We start from the raw sequence: 23,423 nt of genomic DNA on the forward strand, positions 1-23,423 counted from the left end.
TTCTAAAACACTATGGAATGTACAACTTAATCAATAATAAAGATTAGTTTTTTTAATTCATTCATGGGATGTGGGCTTCTGTGGCTGGGCTACAGTTTTTAAGGTCTTAGCGAAAATTGAGCTCAGGCTGTGGATGCAGTTGTTCGTTAGCTCACCAAGCCAGTTGTTCTGTGGTCTCAGACATTTTGTTACCCTTCTAAGTTACCATCAGTGCAAATTCTGGTCCTGAGCATACAGGAAGGTCACACGCACTGACCAAATCCTTAACTTTAATAGCTACCACCCCATCATACACAAACAGAGCTGCATCAAGACACTATATAAACGAGCTGCATCACACTGCAACACCGCAGACATCCAGAGAATGGAAGAGGAACGTCTACACAAAGTTTTCACCAACAATCGATACCTAGGATGTTTTATCCACAGATGCCTCCAAAACAAACAACAGTCAGAGGACACGGTATAACAGAAGACACGAGCAACACTACCCTACATCAAAAATATATCAGAAATGGACTACCAGGCTCCTAAAATCACACAAGATCATAATTGCACACAAACATACAGCTACACTGCACCAAACTTTATCATAGACTAAAGACTCCTTACCGACAGTAAACAAGACCAATGTGATATACAAAATACCAAGCAACGTGTGCAATAAACATTACTTAGGCAAACAGGGAGGAAACTGATGACCAGGATACATGAACACCGACTGATAACAAAAAGATACGACCAATATTCACTTGTCTCAATACACACAAACAATGAGGGCCATCAGTTCAACTGGAACAAAGTGACCATACTAGGACAAGCAAACACCAGACATGCAAGGGTATTTCTGGAACCTTGTTTCTCAACACAGGACTCCGTTAACAAACACAGAAACAAATCCCGTATACAAACCACTGTTAAAAAAAGAGAAGCAGAAGTGACAACACCACCACACCGAGGATCATATAAATCTGGAAGGAACCAGAGCACCAACGCTTCAATTAGAGGTTGCATTGATGTTGTTGCCCGGAAGGGTAACAAAACATCTGCACACCAGAGCACAACCAGCTTGGTGAGCTAACAAACAACCAGGACATCGTTTTATTGGCTGCCCCTAATTGGCCCTTGAGAAGGCAAGGATGAGCCGCCTTCTTGAACCACTGCAGTGTTGAAAACATTGTAGAATACTGTCTCAAACTAAATAAGAACTGTGAATTTGCAAAGCCTTTGATTTAATTACTAGGTTACATAGCATAAGCCACAGGAATAAATGTTGATCCTCAGAAGATGAACTGAGATTTTCTACAACCCAAGAACATAAAACAGCTGCGAGGATCCCTCAGGATGGCTAACCACGTAGGGGAATTCATACACAATCTATCAGCAATTGATGAACTGTTTGGAGAGCTGTTAAGATGATACCAACAGTATTGCTGGAAGGTCAGAGAAATTATTTCACAAATGTTAAGAAATTGTTTTATTTTCTGAACTATTTGGACACTGCGATTCAAAGCTATCAACAATAATAGTTGCAGACTTGTAATCCAAAAGTCTTGCTACAGTGTCGCTACAAGTTCAAGAAGAATGAAAATGTAGGACAATAAATTATGCTTTAAGGTCTCTAACCAAAACTTAGAAAATAGGAGCAGGCGTATGATTCGACCCTCTGAGCTGCTCTGCTGGTCAGTATGGGAAGGACCATAGCTGATCATCCAACTCTGTTCCTACTTACTCCCCAGACCTTTTGATCCCTTTAACCAAAAGAACTGTATCAATTTCTTTCTTGAAAACATTCAATGATTTGGCCTCAAGCACTGTTTGTGGCAGAGAATTACATAGACTTGCCACAATCAGGGTGAAGAACTTTCTCTCCTTCTCATTCCTGACTGGCCCATCACCATAAATAGAACACAGGGTAGACAGAGAGTAAACTTGACCAGGGAATGCTTTATTGTAGGTGTCTCAGCTTTATCATCAGTTTTAGACTGCCTCCCCTAACTCCTGCTTCCAGGTCACCTGACCCACTCTCTTTAAAATGCAACAGACCCAACTATACAGACAATGCTATCCCAGTATCCTTAAACATAGAACATAGAACAATACAGCGCAGAACAGGCCCTTCGGCCCTCTGTGACACCTTGTTTTGGACTCCCAGGATATCAGGGATACCCTTCCTGCATTTACTCAGTTTAGTCCTGTTAGAATTTTAAAGGCTTCTGTGCAATCCCCCTCTCGTTATTCTTGAACTCCATTGAATATAGGCCTAACAATCCGACTTCTCTTCATATATCAGCACTGCCATCCCAGGAATCAAACTGGTAAACCTTTGCTGCACTGTCTCCATAGTCAAAAATATCCTTCCTCAGATAATGAGATCAAAACTGCACACTCTCCAGGTGTGATCTCACCAATGCCCTGAACAATCGCACCAAGACATCTCTGCTGCTGTACTCAAATGAAGGCCATGTAGGCCAACATACTATTTGCCACCTTTAGTGCCTGCTGCATCTGCCTGCTTACTTTCAGTGATAGATGTACAAGGACTCCCAGGTCTCATTATACCTGCTTATTTCCCAATCTTGCAATTCAGATCATAATCTGCCCTTCTGTTTTTGCTGTCAAAATGGATAACAGAGAAATGATATACCAAAATTAGAAAGAACCTTAGTGACTATGTGTGCATGTGAGAAGCTCAGGCTATGTTTTGGGGCTAAGTTTTAAGGTTGAAGTAGATCACAAGTACTGATTTTTCTTTTCAATGTGGAGGAACTTATTAAGATGCCAACTCACATTCAACACTTCAGACTGTGTTTGATGAGTTATAGCTCCACCAGTGAGTACATACAAGAGAAATTCCAAACAATGGCATGCAATTTACCATCTGAAGAGATTCAAAGACAAGGTTTGGTGCTTGTAGGAGAAGTAGAAGCATGCATGTTATTGGTAACAAAATGCTTGCCAGCACCAGAGAAAAATAATTGGCATAGATTAGGGAAGCTCAAAACCAAGACGAAGAATAGCTCCTTACTGATTTTAAGACAATACTTTGAAGTAACAAAAACATTTCACCGTTATAAATGATTTGTTAATCTTTAATTAAAGATTGGTAATACTGAAAACATACAGAACTACTTCTCCAGAGACTACATAAGGTCATCTTGGAATATTGAAATGTTGAGCAGGAGCCTAACAAGTCAGTTTATTGGCCAGGGATTACCTATTCAATTGAGGAAACTGTATCCAACTGGCAAATCTTCACTATCAACAGTCAGGAATAGAAAGAATCTGCGTCACCGATATTTCCATCAAAACGTTGGGAAAGGTTGACTTGTTTGAGTTTAAAAGGAAAATATTTATAATGATCATCAATCATTATTGAAGATGATTTGAGATAAATCATTTACACTGTATCACAATTGGTACCACAATAAAATCATTAAAACAGGGTGGTATCTGGTAATGGACCACAACTTCACAAATGAACAGTTTAGTAAATTAGCCAAAGAATATGTCTCCATTCATAATCATTTACCCTATTACCCTCAAGCAAATGGTGAAGCAGGAAGTGGAGTTCAATGTATAAAAAGAATTTCAAAAGAGAATTTTTGACATTGATTTGACTCTATTGAGTTATGGATCATCACCACAGAATGGAATTATTATATCCAGCAGAACTGTTAATGGAGAAAATACTATGAATGCAGCTTCTATTTTGTCAGGAAGAGAAAGATCTCAATATTGCCAAGATCATAGAGTGAGATTGGCTAGGTTGAGCCCAAGTATAAGGGATTTTTCTTACGTGAAGCATAATAGGTTAGACTTGTACTCATTGGAGTTTAGAAGGTTGAGAGTATACATTACTGAATCATAAGATTTTTAAGGGGCATGGTGAGGCAGATGAGGAGAGGTTGTTTCTATTTTTGTGGGAGACTCTGGGACCAGCCATCATAATCACAGAGTAAGAGGTTAACAATTTAAGACACAGATGAAGAGAAATTTAATACCTCTGAGAGTGGTGAATCTCTGAAATTCTTTACTCCAGAGGGCTGCCGGAGCTGGATTGTTAAATATATTCAAGGCTGAGATAGATGGATTTCTAATCATAAACAGAATCAAAAGGTTATACAGATAAGGCAAGAAAGTGGAATTGAGGATTATCAGATCAACTGTGCTGTCATTAAATGGCACAGCGGGCACAATGGGATAAACAGCCTACTTCTGCTCCTTTACCTTATGGTTTTATTGGGAAATCATGAGGAATTCCAAACAGAAAAGCATACCAGGAAGTTCAGTCACCACAAGTGAGTGAGGGAGTTACCAACTTTTCAGCTGGGGAAAGAATATGATTCCAAGACTGACAGCAAGAAGGAACTATTGTTAAAAAAAAACCTGAACAGCTGAGATCATGTTCATGGAAACACCTCAAGGTAGAAGGATAAATTGGACATCCCTGGTATTTGTGAAATAAAAAACAAAACAATGTACATACTACTGACTTTGAAAAAGAATAGAGCTCACTGATGGCTTTACAGAAATGCACTCAAGTCAAGAGAAGGCGGATTGTAACTGGCCATCAACCTTCGACACCATCATAACGAGATCAGGGTAAATTGTAACGTTGAGTCAGAGACTAAGTCTGTAACATATATGACCAGTGGTGGAGACATTGTAAGTTGGTGTAGAAGTCATACTGCATATTTGGAAACTCTGCAAATTAAAGGTTCTTGCTGAAATGAACATTTGACTGTAGTACAGTCATTTGAAAGATAATCAGTGCCATCACCCCAATAAGATGAAACATTAAAGTCTTTCATATGTGAAAGAAAATTACTTAAAATGTGACACACCTAACTACAGATCTCATTTTCAAATATAGAGTTGCTGTAATTCCTTAAATTAATTGTCCCTTCTTACTCTACGTGTTTAAGACATTCATGTCCAGAAATCCATTGTCAGTAACCCTTTAAGCACTGCTGAGCACTCAGTTCCATAAGACTGAACTACTGACATCCTAATTGGCTAAATCTTTGCTAGATCTATTCAAAAGGTTAGTTTGTTAAATAGCTGCTCTAGCAGCTTCATCTGAAATTAGAGATTTCATTTCTTTCAAATATTCAGCTCCCTCCATTTTTAAAAGCACAAAAAATTAACAAAAATTGGATACATATATTTTATGCCTGCAATTTGTAATTGCTTGCAGGTTATTTTAATCCCAAAAATTACAAGATTGTTTTAACCAAATATTATTATGAAAAGTAAAATGTAAAAATAAATAAATTCTGAAAAACACCACCACCTAAAATTAATAAATTGTTCAACATATTCACTCATAGGTCAATACAAAATGTCAACAGTTCAAGGCATGGGATTGAATATTTGTATTATAGCAACCTGTTCCCTCTGGTGGAACTGAGCTCTAAATTTGCAATTAACATTGGAATTGTGAACTTTTCAATAGTCCATTTAATCCCTGACAAAACATTCTTTTGAAAAGAAACCTCTAGCAATTCCTACAGAATTATCTTCATTACATTCAGAGTCTGGTTCAGCCTTACCCAATGTGTTTTCAAAATTTGGTAAAACTGAAACCTAGCTCAGAAACCCAGATTTTCTGATTGGGCCCATTCAATGAACAAAATGGGATGAATTAGTCAAATGCAATTAGAAAATAGGACAATTATCAATAAAAGCTAAACCCTAAAATAAGCACTACTGCTGTGTAGTGGTAAAAAAGAAATTACAAAATGAAGGGGGATTCAGAATCTCTCAGTTCAGAGACTGACTCTGAATTTAAGAAACAAAGAAACAAAGCTAACTCCTGTCTCAGGTGCAATAGCTCAGTAATTTGAGCACTGGCTTTGCCAATCAAGGGTTATGAGTTCAAGTTTTGCTAGACCCTGGCATAGCTCCACATGGCTTCTCCCTTCAACAGCATTAGCAATGATTCTATTTTAGGACCCTCTTGTGGTGCAGTGGTAGACCAGGAGGCCAGGGTTCAATCCTCACCTACTCCAGAGGCATGTAATGACATCTCTGAACACAGTAAAAAAAAAGCTAAATATCAATGAGGGTTCTTATGGTGCAGAGGTAGCATTCCTACCCCTAAACCAAGAGGCCTAGACTCAAGTCCCACATGCTCCAGAACACGTAATAACATCTCTGAACAGGCTGATTTTTTAAAAAATGAAATCCTGCCTTCTTCAACTCTATCTTAATTTAGTTCCCTCCTGCATTCCATACCCTAGTTATTATCATTACTATTGCACTGACCCTGGTGGGTAGTGCTTGTTAATTGTTCTTTTAATTAGTAACATGGGTGATTTGGTTGTGGTTAGGAAAAATCCAGAGATGTGCAGTGACTGTAATAATCTGTGAACAGGAAAAACACAGTCAAAAAGCTACAGCTCAGTGCATCATAATAAAGTGTGAAGCTGGATGAACACAGCAGGCCCAGCAGCATCTCAGGAGCACAAAAGCTGATGTTTTGGGCCTAGACCCTTCAGAGAGGGGGATGGGGTGAGGGTTCTGGAATAAATAGGGAGAGAGTGGGAGGCGGACTGAAGATGGAGAGAAAAGAAGATAGGTGGAGAGGAGAGTATAGGTGGGGAGGTAGGGAGGGGATAGGTCAGTCCAGGGAAGACGGACAGGTCAAGGAGGTGGGATGAGGTTAGTAGGTAGGAAATGGAGGTGCGGCTTGAGGTGGGAGGAAGGGATGGGTGAGACGAAGAACAGGTTAGGGAGGCAGAGACAGGCTAGGCTGGTTTTGGGATGCAGTGGGGGGAGGGGATGAGCTGGGCTGGCTGTGTGATGCAGTGGGGGGAGGGGACGAACTGGGCTTGTTTTGGGATGCGGTGGGGGAAGGGGAGATTTTGAAGCTGGTGAAGTCCACATTGATACCATTGGGCTGCAGGGTTCCCAAGCGGAATATGAGTTACTGTTCCTGCAACCTTCAGGTGGCATCATTGTGGCACTGCAGGAGGCCCATGATGGACATGTCATCTATTGTCATCCTATGGTTTGCGACTGGGGAGGTGCAGTTGTTTATTGCGAACCGAGCGGAGGTGTTCTGCAAAGCGGTCCCCAAGCATCCACTTGGTTTCCCCAATTTAGAGGAAGCCACACCGGGTACAATGGATACAGTATACCACATTGGCAGATGTGCAGGTGAACCTCTGCTTAATATGGAAAGTCATCTTGGGGCCTGGGATGGGGGTGAGGGAGGTGGTATGGAATTCCATCCCCTATTCCCAATTCATCCGCCTCCGCCGCATTTGCTCCCAGGATGAGGCATTCCACTCCCGCACATCCCAGATGTCCAAGTTCTTCAAGGACAGCAACATCCCCCCCACAGTGGTCGAGAACGCCCTTGACCGCGTCTTCCGCATTTCCCGCAACACATCCCTCACACCCTGCCCCCGCCACAACTGACCAAAGAGGATCCCCCTCATTCTCACACACCACCCCACCAACCTCTGGATACAACGCATCATCCTCCGACACTTCTGCCATCTACAATCCGACTCCACCACCCAAGACATTTTTCCATCCCCACCCTTGTCTGCCTTCCAGGGAGACCACTCTCTCCGTGACTCCCTTGTTCGCTCCACACTGCCCTCCAACCCCACCACACACGGCACCTTTCCCTGCAACCGCTGGAAGTGCGACACTTGCCCCCACACCTCCTCCCTCACTCCCAACCCAGGCCCCAAGATGACTTTCCATATTAAGCAGAGGTTCACCTGCACATCCACCAATATGATATACTGCATCCGCTGTACACAGTGTGGCTCCCTCTACATTGGGGAAACCAAGCGGACGCTTGGGGACTGCTTTGCAGAACACCTCCGCTCGGTTCGCAATAAACAACTGCACCTCCCAGTCGCAAACCATTTCCACTCCCCCTCCCATTCTTTAGATGACATGTCCATCATGGGCCTCCTGCAGTGCCACAATGATGCCACCCGAAGGTTGCAGGAACAGCAACTCATATTCCGCTTGGGAACCCCGCAGCCCAATGGTATCAATGTGGACTTCACCAGCTTCAAAATCTCCCCTTCCCCCACCGCATCCCAAAACCAGCCCAGTTCGTCCCCTCCCCCCACAGCATCACACAACCAGCCCAGCTCATCCCCTCACCCCACTGCATCCCAAAACCACTCCAATCTGTCTCTGCCTCCCTAACCTGTTCTTCCTCTCACCCATCCCTTCCTCCCACCTCAAGCCGCACCTCCATTTCCTACCTACTAACCTCATCCCACCTCCTTGGCCTGTCGGTCTTCCCTGGACTGACCTATCCCGTCCCTACTTCCCCACCTATACTCTCCTGTCCACCTATCTTCTTTTCTCTCCATCTTCGGTCTGCCTCCCCCTCTCTCCCTATATATTCCAGAACTCTCACCCCATCCCCCTCTCTGATGAAGGGTCTAGGCCCGAAACGTCAGCTTTTGTCTCCTGAGATGCTGCTTGGCCTGCTGTGTTCATCCAGCTTCACACTTTATTATCTTGGATTCTCCAGCACCTGCAGTTCCCATTATCTCAGCTCAGTGCATCATGTTTCTTGTTCTGGATTTCATCAGAATTTGATTTGAATACTTTGATGAAGATCTGATTTGATGTTACGATATTGATTTATGTTCGGATCTATTAAAAATAGGTGCCCAAGAGAGATTGGAAAATATATTTCAAGACCTTTGTCAAAATATATCTCAGAGTGTTTACAGCCTCAAATTATCCTTTTTTTTGATGTTCCCTGGAGTTTTTATGATAATTGTTGTGGTGTGACTATTTGTTTACCTAACACCAAATGTTGAAAAAATGGGCTGACCATTGAGAAACCTCCTTTCTGTAAGAATAAAAGGAGGACTTAGCAGAATTCCAGGCTATTCATGATGCACAAGACACTCTGTGGTCACCTTGGTTGAAAATTTAAATTTGTACATATCACTGTGGATTTGCACACTTTTATCAGAGGTTTCATTGGAGTTTTTGTCAGAGGTTTATTGCTTTAAATGCGAAACACAAATCCAATCTTCTTGTAATTTGCATACATCTTAAATTTCCAATCTTTATATACCGTAACCTCTGAAGTCCATAAATCTGTTGTTCTGAAACATCAGTAGTCTGTAAATTCTTTAAGCAGAGCTAATTCATAGATCTATCATTTAGCTGTACAAACACTACAAAAAATCAAGATAGTAGGTGGGAAAATCTTGTGCATACTGACTATGAATGAGCCCACTTCCATCAACCAGAACACTGGATGAAACACAGGATTCAGGATGAACTGTTGATGATCAACCACTTCCTTCTTTGTCCTCACAATGGATGAAATAAAGCAGGGTATGAATCAGAGATAATGGGAACTGCAGATGCTGGAGAATTCCAAGATAATAAAATGTGAGGCTGGATGAACACAGCAGGCCAAGCAGCATCTCAGGAGCACAAAAGCTAACGTTTCGGGCCTAGACCCTTCATCAGAGAGGGGGATGGGGAGAGGGAACTGGAACAAATAGGGAGAGAGGGGGAGGCGGACTGAAGATGGAGAGAAAAGAAGATAGGTGGAGAGGAGAGTATAGGTGGGGAGGTAGGGAGGGGTTAGGTCAGTCCAGGGAAGACGGACAGGTCAAGGAGGTGGGATGAGGTTAGTAGGTAGATGGGGGTGCGGCTTGGGGTGGGAGGAAGGGATGGGTGAGAGGAAGAACCGGTTAGGGAGGCAGAGACGGGTTGGACTGGTTTTGGGATGCAGTGGGTGGGGGGGAAGAGCTGGGCTGGTTGTGTGGTGCAGTGGGGGGAGGGGACGAACTGGGCTGGTTTAGGGATGCAGTAGGGGAAGGGGAGATTTTGAAACTGGTGAAGTCCACATTGATACCATTAGGCTGCAGGGTTCCCAGGCGGAATATGAGTTGCTGTTCCTGCAACCTTCGGGTGGCATCATTGTGGCACTGCAGGAGGCCCATGATGGACATGTCATCTAGAGAATGGGCGGGGGAGTGGAAATGGTTTGCGACTGGGAGGTGCAGTTGTTTGTTGCGAACTGAGCGGAGGTGTTCTGCAAAGCGGTCTCCAAGCCTCCGCTTGGTTTCCCCAATGTAGAGGAAGCCGCACCGGGTACAGTGGATGCAGTATACCACATTGGCAGATGTGCAGGTGAACCTCTGCTTAATGTGGAATGTCATCTTGGGGCCTGGGATAGGGGTGAGGGAGGAGGTGTGGGGGCAAGTGTAGCATTTCCTGCGGTTGCAGGGGAAGGTGCCGTGTGTGGTCGGGTTGGAGGGCAGTGTGGAGCGAACAAGGGAGTCAAGGAGAGAGCGGTCTCTCCGGAAAGCAGACAGGGGTGGGGATGGAAAAATGTCTTGGGTGGTGGGGTCGGATTGTAAATGGCGAAAGTGTCGGAGGATGATGCATTGTATCCGGAGGTTGGTAGGGTGGTGTGTGAGAACGAGGGGGATCCTCTTTGGGCGGTTGTGGTGGGGGCGGGGTGTGAGGGATGTGTTGCGGGGAATACGGGAGACGCGGTCAAGGGCGTTCTCGATCACTGGGGGGGGAAAGTTGCGGTCCTTGAAGAACTTGGACATCTGGGATGTGCGGGAGTGGAATGTCTTATCGTGGGAGCAGATGCGGCGGAGGCGGAGGAATTGGGAATAGGGGATGGAATTTTTGCAGGAGGGTGGGTGGGAGGAGGTGTATTCTAGGTAGCTGTGGGAGTCGGTGGGCTTGAAATGGACATCAGTTACAAGCTGGTTGCCTGAGATGGAGACTGAGAGGTCCAGGAAGGTGAGGATGTGCTGGAGATGGCCCAGGTAAACTGAAGGTTGGGGTGGAAGGTGTTGGTGAAGTGGATGAACTGTTTAAATGTTTGCTCGTTGTCCTAAGCATCATTTCAGTTCAGTACGTTTGGAATGGAAGCATGGAAGATGTAGTGGTGCAATATTGTTTTCTTGAGACAGTATGGAGACAGCCTAAAAGTGGGAGATACTTCCACTTGGAGAGCGGGTTGAGTTTTCTCACTTGATTATATTCTGCTTAGCTCATTGTATATGTGTGTTCAAATGAAATGTCAAATTTTTGGGTAGACAGGAGGAAGTTCTTGCCTCCATTGGAACCTTCTTGGTAGTACTTCATTCTCTGCAATTCAGAAACATCACTCAACCTTTGCACATTGATCCCACCCACTCCTGGAACTTTAAGACACCTGGCACAAAGCAACACCACTGTTAAACAATGTCTTTCTCGAGGTTCTTCTGAAAGCTGTCCAGGAGGGAATTTTTTTTGACAATGCAAATGACAAATGCAGCCTGGACAGAGATGGCTACTGAGGTCAGCACCCTCAAGGGAACCTGATTCCAGTGTTGCAAAGGGATGAATCACTTGTTGTACTCCACCAGGTTAGGCATCACTATCTATTCATTGCTTCATGCCCTTATTATTCTGGGATATGTCTAATGCAGTACTACAGATTTATCAACTTTTAGGTCTGCTAAACTCCATGTTACCTCCTCTATTTGTGTTCATTTTTTCTAGTTGTTCACAGATCTCTACCCTAATGTCTATAACTGTGTCAGTATTTTCCACTGTGAAACTATTCATTGACGACTGTGCCCACAGTTTCTGGGTCTACACATAAATTGGCCCATTGTTCCCCAAAGGAGTGTACACTTTCACTAGTTATTTTCTAGCTCTGTTGGCTTGACAGCTGGCTTGCAATTCAAAGTGATGCCAACAGCTCAGGTTCAGTTTGCATTCTGGCTGAGTTGCCATGAAGGTCCCACTTTATTAACATCATGCCTTGCTTGAGGTGCGGTGATCCTTAGATTAAACCACCATCAGTTGTCTCTCTCAAATGAGAGAGCAGCCCAGACTATGGCAACTTCACCTTTACCTATGTCTTGCTCCTTATCTTTCTTTTTAAAAACCCTTTGGATTGTCCTGCCATGTTCTACCTGCCATGCTTTTACGTACACTCTCTGCGCTTTTCTAATTTCCTTCTTACAGTGCCTCCGGTACTTTTTATTCAGCCACACTCTGTAGTATTGAGCCGTTAGTATTTGCCATAACTTATTTTTTCCTTAATCTTAATGTCTCTTGACATCAGAGTTTTGAATGCTTCCCACTGCCCTGACACAATTTATTCTACAAATAGTTGCTCCCATGTCACTTAGGCCAAATCATAACTTCTCTTAGTAAAATTAGAACTTTTATTGCCAGCCTATCTTTGTCCTTTCCCTTAAAATTCTCAATCACCTGCCTGGGCTATTTCTGACTATTAGGTGCAGAAGTGCCCCTTCCCTTGTTGGGCTTTCTAAGTATTGGCTCAATATTCTGTCAATATTCCTTCTTTTGCCCCCGATTCAACTTCCATCCAGATCCCATTTCCAACCTTATCCTCACACTGACCCTATCTATTTCACCTGCTCATTCTCCCTCCCCAGCATACCTAAGTATCCTATTGTATTCCCCAGTATTAATATGCAGTTCCCACTTTCCCTTGTTGTCCTTGCCTCAATTTCTGTGACTGTCTCCTCTGCATCCGAGTTTCTCCCTGCATTCTCCAGGATCCTTTCGGTGTCTTTAAGTCCTAAGCCCTACCATTCATTTATACCTAATCTACCTTTCTTGTGAACCTTTTAAGTGCATCTCCCTTATCATTTGACACAAAAACAAAAGTTGCTGGGAAAGCTCAGCAGGTCTGACAACATCTGTGGAGGAGAAAACAGAGAGTTACCGTTTCGGATCTTTCTCAGACCCTTCTGAGGAAGTGTCACCGGACCCGAAAAATTAACTCTGTTTTCTCCTCCACAGATGCTGCCTGATCTGCTGAGCTTTTCCAGCAACTTTGTTTTTGTTCCTGATTTACAACATCTGCAGTTCTTTTGGTTTTTATCCCTTATCATTTGAGCCCCCTTTCAGATTCTTTTTAAAGAATCCTTTTCAGTTGAATTCCCCTTTGTCTGCTCTGGTCAGGTTTGCTGGTAATAGATAACATGACTACCTTACTGGTCATGGCAGGCCAAGTCAGTCTTCACCCCTTATACTGTAAAAGATTAACAACAAGAAGCCAGGCAGAGACTTCCCATGAGCTCAGAGGTAGCAAGAATTGCAGTTGCTGGAGTCAGAGTCAATACAATGTGGAGCTGGAGCCTAGGCCCGAAACATCGACTGTCCTGTTCCTCTGCCGCTGCTTGGCCTGCTGTATTCCGTCAGGTCCAAATTGTATTGACCGCGACTTCCCAAGAACTGGTTGATACAGTAAGTTTTTGGGCAAAGAAATGAAGGTTATGAAGGAACCAAGTTAGTGAAAATGTTTCTACTAACTAGAGCTTGGATGAAGAAATCTACCTTGTCAGGTACATCCATATGTATTTGTATGCATATATAGTCCAATTTGCAAATACACGTGCTTTCTTATTTTTGGCTAACAATTTTGGGTCCATGAACATATTTCCAGCTAAACTCACAGTTGTGGTTAAGGATTTTAACATTTTATTATAATACAGAAATCACTTGATCCCAGGGTTGCCAGATCAGAGAAGTTATAGATTTTTTTGATTTAGGATTTATCTACCAAAATGACACCAGTAAAATCAACTCATTCCGTAATTCTAGGTCAAAAAGATCCAGCCAATAAACCAGTATTACAAGTTCAAATTCAGCTGCTTGTTCAAAGACAATTTTACCAAGCCTTGGAGGCCGTATTGGTATTTATGGAAGGTGGAGGTAGGGGGGAAATAGAAGTGAGCTGCGTTGATTGCCCCAAATGTATTCTGGTGGCAGGGAAACTGCTGGGGCAACCTGGAAAGCAGCTCTGTTATCTGCTGTATGTAGGACGGTCAACCTATTAATACAGTTAATATACCAAGTTGAGATGATTACATGGTCATGTTGCATTCTGGCCTTTAGGTTGTCAGCAAGATGGAAGCCATCTATCAGCGGTGGGTATAATATAGACATGGATAATAAGGTCTCATCCAGCTGCTGGAGTGTACCTTCCTTTCTGAAGGACTCACAGCTTTGAAGTCTGATTTTATTTTAATGTCTCTGAAGTCATTGCAAGCAACAGTATATTTGAGGGTCCATCACAGTCCTCAAACTGCCTCAGCAATTCCGCTCTTTACTTATGGGGCTGCTGACAATCCAGAGCTGCCTGCCCTTGGCTAACTCAGCATCATGCCATCTTTAATTAGATGTTGAGCTTGTAGACAGCCAATTAGAAAGTCACAGTCAAGATTGTAGTTTCACTAATAGTTCCTAATTGTTCTTGATGTTGTGGTACTAAAGCTTGTGGCAAAATTTAGCCCATTAAATCCATGTCAGCCTACTTGATTAGATTTATACCAACAACATCATGGTGAGAAGTGCAAAAAGTCTCCAACAGAACAAAACATTAAGTGATCATGCATCCATGGTTTGGCAATTTGTTTCTTTCAGTGGTTATCTATCAGCCAGTGACAGGAAGATAGATATTACATTCAAAATTGCATCTGATGTCATTTTGCTGCTGTAGATGTAGTAATATCATTTTATGCACAATACACAATTTAATAGTTTCAAAAAAGACAAATCTTATGCACTGTGATTTTCTTTCATCCCAAACATAGATTTTCTTGTGGGATTTCATTGGAAAAACAACACTCCATTTTTCAAAGAAATTCATTTGAACAGAAGAGGCAACAAACTGTGGTTCTGTGTGGTTACCTAATGGGGCTGTGTTCTGGGAAGTCAACCTGTACTGTTGCTTCAAGCTTGAACAAAGAGGATGTAAATGTGGAGGATGTAGAAAATGCAAAGCTTGTGGAAAGTTTTGCTGAAGAAAATCTTTTAAAAACAGATGACAGAAGCATGTCAGGTGTTACTACCAATGCAGAATCAAGCATTATTAATCCAAACAGCAAATTATATTCAGGAGCATTTGGAGAAAAGTTGGTGGAATCAGCACCCTATGTGAATGAAAATGATGGCTTAGAGATTATAGATATTGATTAAAGTTATATTTTATATGTACATAAAATTGTGAAAGCTGTATTTTGTGCAAAAAACACAAAACATTTCAAGATAATTTCTGGAAGTTGGTTTCTAAAATAAGTTTGAATGCTATTTTAATTTTGTCAATCTGAGATCAACTCGGCTTTGTTGGTAGCAGTCTGCTTTGAAATTAAAGACCTGATTGTAAGTTCCTCAACAGTACTGAATGCATTGTTAAACTGAGATTCCAATACAGAACTGAGGGGGCTTGGTTTTATTGGACATGTTAGCCCTCAGTTAAACTATCTATCTGGTTAAGTGGATTTTGAGAATCACGTGTCACTAGTCCCACTGCCAAAGCAAAAATTTCGTATAAAACAAATGCTACTTAAAAGGTTAATAAAATGTGAGGCTGGATGAACACAGCAGGCCCAGCAACATCTCAGGAGCACAAAAGCTGACATTTCAGGCCTAGACCCTTCATCAGAGAGGGGGATGGGGTGAGGGTTCTGGAATAAATAGGGAGAGAGGGGGAGGCGGACCGAAGATGGAGAAAAAAGAAGATAGGTGGGGAGGTAGGGAGGGGATAGGTCAGACCAGGGAAAACAGACAGGTCAAGGAGGTAGGATGAGGTTAGTAGGTAGGAGATGGAGGTGTGGCTTGGGGTGGGAGGAAGGGATGGGTGAGAGGAAGAACAGGTTAGGGAGGCAGAGACAGGCTGGACTAGTTTTGGGATGCAGTGGTGGGGGGGGGGGTGGGGAAGAGCTGGGCTGGTTGTGTGGTGCATTGCGGGGAGGGGACGAACTGGGCTGGTTTTGGGATGCGGTGGGGGAAGGGGAGATTTTGAAGCTGGTGAAGTCCACATTGATACCATTGGGCTGCAGGGTTCCCAAGCGGAATATGAGTTGCTGTTCCTGCAACCTTCGGGTGGCATCATTGTGGCACTGCAGGAGGCCCATGATGGACATGTCATCTAAAGAATGGGAGGGGGAGTGGAAATGGTTTGCGACTGGGAGGTGCAGTTGCTTATTGCGAACCGAGCGGAGGTGTTCTGCAAAGCGGTCCCTAAGCCTCCGCTTGGTTTCCCCAATGTAGAGGGAGCCACGCCGGGTACAATGGATGCAGTATACCACATTGGCAGATGTGCAGGTGAACCTCTGCTTAATATGGAAAGTCATCTTGGGGCCTGGGATAGGGGTAAGGGAGGAGGTGTGGGGGCAAGTGTAGCATTTCCTGCGGTTGCAGGGGAAGGTGCCGTGTGTGGTCGGGTTGGAGGGCAGTGTGGAGCGAACAAGGGAGTCATGGAGAGAGTGGTCTCTCCGGAAAGCAGACAAGGGTGGGGATGGAAAAATGTCTTGGGTGGTGGGGTCGGATTGTAGATGGCGGAAGTGTCAGAGGATAATGCGTTGTATCCGGAGGTTGGTAGGGTGGTGTGTGAGAACGAGGGGGATCCTCTTTGGGTGGTTGTGGCGGGGGCGGGGTGTGAGGGATGTGTTGCGGGAAATGCGGGAGACGCGTTCAAGGACGTTCTCGACCACTGTGGAGGGAAAGTTGTGGTCCTTGAAGAACTTGGACATCTGGGATGTGCGGGAGTCGAATGCCTCATCGTGGGAGCAGATGCGGCGGAGGTGGAGGAATTGGGAATAGGGGATGGAATTTTTGCAGGAGGGTGGGTGGGAGGAGGTGTATTCTAGGTAGCTGTGGGAGTCGGTGGGCTTGAAATGGACATCAGTTACAAGCTGGTCGCCTGAGATGGAGACTGAGAGGTCCAGGAAGGTGAGGGATGTGCTGGAGATGGCCCAGGTGAACTGAAGGTTGGGGTGGAAGGTGTTGGTGAAGTGGATGAACTGTTCGAGCTCCTCTGGGGAGCAAGAGGCGGCGCCGATACAGTCATCAATGTAACGGAGGAAGAGGTGGGGTTTGGGGCCTGTGTAGGTGCGGAAGAGGGACTGTTCCACGTAACCTACAAAGAGGCAGGCATACCTGGGGCCCATGCGGGTGCCCATGGCCACCCCCTTTGTCTGTAGGAAGTGGGAGGAATCGAAAGAGAAGTTGTTGAGGGTGAGGATGAATTCGGCTAGGCGGATGAGGGTGTCGGTGGAGGGGGACTGGTCGGGCCTGCGGGACAGGAAGAAGCGGAGGGCCTTGAGGCCATCTGCATGCGGAATACAGGTGTATAGGGACTGGACGTCCATGGTGAAAATGAGGTGTTGGGGGCCAGGGAATTGGAAGTCCTGGAGGTGGTGGAGGGCGTGGGTGGTGTCACAGACGTGGGTAGGGAGTTCCTGGACCAAAGGGGAGAAAATGGAGTCCAGATAGGTGGAGATGAGTTCGGTGGGGCAGGAACAGGCTGAGACTATGGGTCGACCAGGGCAGGCAGGTTCGTGGATTTTGGGAAGGAGATAGAAACGGGCCATGCGGGGTTGGGGAACAATGAGGTTTGAGGCTGTGGGTGGGAGGTCCCCTGAGGTGATGAGGTCATGAATGGTGTTGGAGATGATGGTTTGGTGTTCGGATGTGGGGTCATGATCGAGGGGGCGGTAGGAGGTGGTGTCGGAGAGTTGGCGTTTGGCCTCGGTGATGTAGAGGTCAGTACGCCATACTACCACTGTGCCACCCTTGTCTGCGCGTTTGATGGTGAGGTTGGGGTTGGAGCAGAGGGAGCGGAGGGCTGCCTGTTCTGCGGGGGAGAGTTTGGAGTGGGTGAGAGGAGTGGAGAGGTTGAGGCAGTTAATGTCTCGATGGCAGTTGGAGATGAAGAGGTCGAGGGAAGGTAGGAGGCCTGGGGGTGGTGTCCAGGAGGAGGACTTGTGTTGGAAGCGGGCGAAGGGGTCAGTGGAGGGAGGGTTAGGTTCCCGGTTGAAGTAGTAGGTGTGGAGGCGAAGGCGGCGGAAAAACTGTTCTATGTCCAACCATGACTGGTATTCGTTGATGTGTGGTTGTAGGGAGACAAAGGTGAGCCCCTTGCTTAGGACTGACCGTTCGTCCTCAGTCAGTGGGAGGTCTGGGGGGATGGTGAAGATGCGGCAGGGCTCAACTACTTAAAAGGTTAGTTGGCCATTTACCTTATGACTGACTGTGAGACATTACTGTTGCACAATGGTGCAGCATTATTTGTTCTGCATGAGCAGTAACTTCACAGCAAAATGTCATAAAATAGTATTTGGTCTTCATGCGAAGCTTTCACAAGTTCAGATGCACGACTCCTATAGTTTTCTCTCCATTATTTTTACTGCAGGAAAAACTGTTCTCATGGGAGAGGAGACAGTATTTCTGAAGAAGGGTCAGATCCGAAATATCAGCTTTCCTGCTCCTCTCATGCTGCTTGGCCTGCTGTGTTCATCCAGTTCTACACCTTTTATCTCATGGTGGAACACAAGTTTGAAACAGTGATATACTTTTCTAATGTGTCTGTGTGACAACTACTGAAGATGAAAATTACATGCAGCAGGAGACAGCAAAAATTCAAGTATAAAAATATACAAAATAGAAATCCAGTAATTTAAATGTCATTCATTTCCAACCTGTGATATGAGTTTGAGTGCTAGGATTGTTTGATATTATGATCTAATTTGTCTTAGTTTTGTTATTTTCTTTAACGCTCAGTTTGATAGTAGAGCACCTAATTAAAGCAAAACTCTGTTTTGACAGAAAATATTGATAGTCACCTGTACTGTTCTAAAGAATTCAACCTGCTATCAGCAGATTATAGATTGGTATTCAAAACTGTTTAGATTGATTGTCTTGAGCTACATTCCTCTTCCAGGTCTGAGGGTGTGTCCCTCACCCCTCAAATCCGTTTAATGGGCAAGCACTGATTTAAGCGTTGCATAAAATACATACACTGATGTCAGTAAGTGCAAACTAACTTTCAGAATTGAAAATCAACAACCCATATTCACTTGGCATCCTGCCTTCCCAACTGGAGGAAGCACTGAGTGTAGCAGAGGCACAGAAGGTACCTCAGTGTGTAATAGGAGTCACCACTGTTGACATCAAGGCAACAGAAAGGAATCAGATCAGGGATGGGTGGAGGGTCTCTGCTGGCGTCTGGCACAAAGGTTGTGATTATTGGAGGCCAATCATGTTAAGCTCAGCATGTCACTGAAGAAGTTTCTGAGGATAGTGTCTTGTCCAGGGAATGGGACGGTGGAGGTTCAAGAACATCATAAGACCATAAGAACATAAGCAATAGGAACCGAATGACTATTTGGCCCCTTAAGCCTGCTCAGCCATTCAATAGGGTCAGAGCTGATCCGAGATTCCTCATGTTCACTATTTTGTATATTTTCTGTGACCATTGATTTCCCACTGTTGGGGAATCAATTTATTTCAGCCTTAAATATACACAAGGACCCTGCCCCCACGGATCTCTGTGGCAAGGTGTTCTAAAGACTCACGACTGTCCGAGTGAAGAAATCCCTCTCAGTCTCAGTTTTAAATTGGTGCCACTTTATTCTGAGACTATGCCCTCTGCTCCTAGATTCTCCCAGGAAGGGAAACATCCCCTCAACTTTTACCCTATCAAGCCCCTTAAGAATTCTATTTGTTTCAATGAGATCAGCTCTCAGTCTTCTAAAGTCCAGTGTGCAGAGTTTCAACCCGTTTAGCCTTTGCTCATAAGATAATCCCTTCATATCAGGGATCATCCAAGTGAACCTTCTCTAAAGCTCAACTGCTGTCTCAGTAGAGATCTAGAATCACATATAGCCAGGTACAGCAAGGGTGGCAGTTTCCTTCACCAAAAGACATTGCTGAATGCAAATTCATTCATTCATTAATGAACCAGATGGGCTTTATCCCCCAGAATCGACAATGGGTTCACGGTCATCATTAGACTCCTAATTCCAGACTTTTTTTAAAATGAATTCAAATTCCACCATCTACCATGGTGGGATTCAAACCCAGGCCCCCAGAACATTTCCTGGGTCTCTGGATTAACAGCCCAGTGATAATACCACTCAGCAATCACCTCCCCTGCTGTAACCATTTGCGTGCAGTCTGGTCTCCTAGCTAAAGGAAAGATGTTGTGAAACTAGAAATGGTTCGGAAAAGATTTACAAAGATCTTGCCAGGGTTGGTGGGTTTGAGGTATAGGGAGAGGTTGAGTAGACTGGGACTATTTTCCCTGGTGCGTCGGAGGCTGAGGGGTTACCTTATAGAGGCTTATAAAATCATTAGGGGCATGGATAGGGTAAAGAGGCAAGGTCTTTTCCCTGGGGTGGGGAGTCTAAAACTACAGGACATAGGTTTAAGGTGAGAGGGGAAAGATATAAAAAGGGACCTTAGGGACAAGGTTTTCATGCAGAGGTGTGCATACATGGAGTGAGCTGCCAGGGGAAGTGTGGAGGCTGGTACAATTACAGCATGTAAAAAGCATTTGGATGGGTATGTGAATAGGAAGCGTTTAGAGGGATATGGACCAAATGCTGGCAAATGGGACTAGGTTTATATCGGATATCTTGTTGGCATGGATGAGTTGGGCTGAAGGATCTGTTTCCATGCTGAATATCTGTTTGACTCTGTATGAACTGCCTCCAATTAAATAATACCTTTCTTTAAATAGGAGGACAAAAACTATTGACGTACCCCAGATTTGGTTTCACCAGCACCTTGTACAGTTGCAGTAAGACTTCCCTATGCTTATGCTCCAAACCCTTGGAAATAAGATCCAACAGTCCATTGGCTTTCCTGATTACCTGCTGCACCTTTTGTGCTAGTTTCTTATGTTTTGTGCACAAGTACACCTAAGTCCCTTTGTGTTGCAGTTTTCTGCATTTTTTTTCTCTATGTTTATAGCACATTGGAGCCCACTAATTGGATTCTGGGACTCTTGGGGGTCTGCTAAATTTGGTTTGGGGGCAGATACAGGGCTTTGGCCAGAAGCAACACTGGGGGCTTGTGATTTCTGTCCCTACTCCTATCTTTTCTTAATTATGTCCATCATAACATCAGAAGTGGGGATGCTTGCTCATTTCTATGCAATATTCAGTGCTGTTGTAACTATTCAGATTCTGAAGCAGTCTAAGCTTGCATATAGAAAGAAATACACTGGCAAGTGAGATTAACATCACACCACACCACACTAACTTGATTTGACATTCACTTGCATTGCCATGGCTGACTCCCTACTATTAACATCTTAGGAGTTACCATTGACCAAGAACTTAAGTGGACCAAGCATATAAATATTGTACCTACAGAACAGGCTAGGAATTTTGCAATGACTGACTCACATCTTGGCTTTAATAATTGAGAAGGCACAAGTTAGGAGTGTGTCAGGACACTCCCCACTTGCCTGGAAGGATGCAATTGCAGAAACACTCAAGACAAAGCAGATAACCTAACACCTCAAAATTTACACCCTGCAGTGGACTTAATACTAACCACTGCAGAAGTTTACTAAGAGCCCTTTGACAACACATTCCAAACACATAAGCTTGATTCACTGAAAAACCAAGAACAGCAGATGTAAGGGAAGGCTATCACCTGCAAATTTCCCTCCAAGTAACGCTGCATCCTGACAGGTAACAAGAATCACCATTCCTCCAGATCAAAGAGTCTGGAACTCTTTATCTAACTGCACATTGGCTGTCCTTATACTGTAAGAACTGCAGCAGTTCAAGAAGACAGTTTACCATCACTTTCGAAGTAACATTTAAGGACTGGAAATAACAATGACTCCTTGATATCAGTGCTCATGCCTCAAGAATAAATAAAACAAACTTCAGTTTTCATCACCAGCACCATTATCGACTAAACTGGCAGAACCAAGCTGGACATTTGGCATGTGATAAGGGAACTAACAAGATGGAAAAATCCATTTGATCTCATCCTCATCAATCTACCTTTCACTGATAAATCAAACTATGACAGTATTTAGAAGATAGACTACAGCACAGTCTTTAATGAGACCAATGGTCATACCAGTGACCCCTTCCAATGCGTCATGTAGCGATAAAACTGTGCTAAGTGAGATAGATTCACAACTGATAATCAGCTCAGTCTGTTTACTCACGAGGTCCATTGAAGCATCAGCAGGCACAGAATTGTATTCAACCACAATCTGTAATCTGACAGTTTCCTTTTCCTGCCATGTCATGATTATCAAGCCAGGAAGCCAATCCTGTCTTAATGATGTAACATGGGATTTGAAAACTTGGATTGCCCAAAGATCATGAAGCAGGACTTCAAGCCAATACAAACATGAAAGTAAATTAAGGTTAAACAAAAAGGCATTTAAGCATTTACAATGTGTACAAATAATAAAGCCTACCCTTCACATTGGATTGACTTCACATTTTGTCTAATCCTTCTTTCCATGAGTCTTTCTTCCCCAAAAGACACTTTCTTTTCCCCACAGAGGCTCTATTTGACACTTTTAGCTGCACTTCTTCATGATCACTACCTGCTGTTGGAGATCCCAGAATGACTGCTCGTGTGCCCCTGCTCAGTTCCCTCCCTCACCATCACCATCTGCTGCTGGAGATTCCATTGTACACTTCCCTGCTTGAAACCTGCTTTCCTTGCAACTACGCAGAGCACACAGTTACCATGTGGTAAGCAGTTGCATGATTAGCAGGTTCAATTGCCCCATGATGATTAGAATACTAAATCTGCATTGGTGGTTTCACAGAACACAGAACACAGAACATTACAGCGCAGTACAGGCCCTTCAGCCCTCATGTTGCACCGACCTTTGAAACCAATCTGAATCCCATCTAACCTACACTATTCCATTATCATCCATATGTTTATCCAATGACCATTTAAATGCCCTTAAAGTTGGCAAGTGTACTAACGTTGCAGGCAGGGCATTCTACGCCCTTACTACTCTCCCAGTAAAGAACCTACCTCTGACACCGGTCCTATAATCTATCACTCCTCAATTTGACATTTCAAAGAAAATTACAATTGTTCATTTTCAATTAACGTACAAGAAGAAAACAGCAGAATGGGACTAAGTGAGATGCTAAATTGGCAAGCTGGTGCAGACACCATGGTCCAACTAGGACCTTTCACATTGTACCAATTCTGTGAAAAAGTACACACTTAAAACGCAGAAAATTGATGTCCAGAACACCTCTAAAAAGGCTGTTTCAACGGTTACCCCTTTTCATGGTCAGAATAGAAGGTGCTACGCTTATATTGCTGGAAACATCATAAATAAGGGATAAGTGGCTTAAAAAAGGTCAGTTTGAGGAGATGGGAACCTTTATGACTGCTGTCTCAAGATCTTTCAAGGAAATTATGAAATGATCGAAGTGTACAACAAATGTAATCATAAGCCAACCTATTAAACTACTGTTTGTTTTCATTTAAGTCTTTTGCATGCAATAAAGATTGCTTAACTGAAAATAAAATCTTATCGTATTGTTTTGAGGTAAAATATGGTATTCAGAGTTTTCTTAAAAAAGTTAACAGTCCCTAAACAGATGATAAAAATGGATTTGTCTTAATTATTT

At 43.8% G+C, this 23,423-nt stretch overlaps 1 long non-coding RNA gene across 1 annotated transcript in view; it reads left to right on the top strand.

Moving 5' to 3' along the window:
- The window catches only part of LOC125453240 (uncharacterized), a 32,614-nt gene extending 17,193 nt beyond the window's left edge, over positions 1-15,421 (top strand). The window contains exon 3 of the long non-coding RNA XR_007247727.2: positions 14,595-15,421. This is a non-coding gene — a long non-coding RNA (uncharacterized LOC125453240). The remainder of the gene's footprint in view (positions 1-14,594) is intronic.
- The last annotated feature ends 8,002 nt before the right edge of the window (positions 15,422-23,423 follow it).

This window comes from Stegostoma tigrinum, chromosome 6, assembly GCF_030684315.1.
Source record: "Stegostoma tigrinum isolate sSteTig4 chromosome 6, sSteTig4.hap1, whole genome shotgun sequence".
NCBI classification, from domain to species: domain Eukaryota; kingdom Metazoa; phylum Chordata; class Chondrichthyes; order Orectolobiformes; family Stegostomatidae; genus Stegostoma; species Stegostoma tigrinum.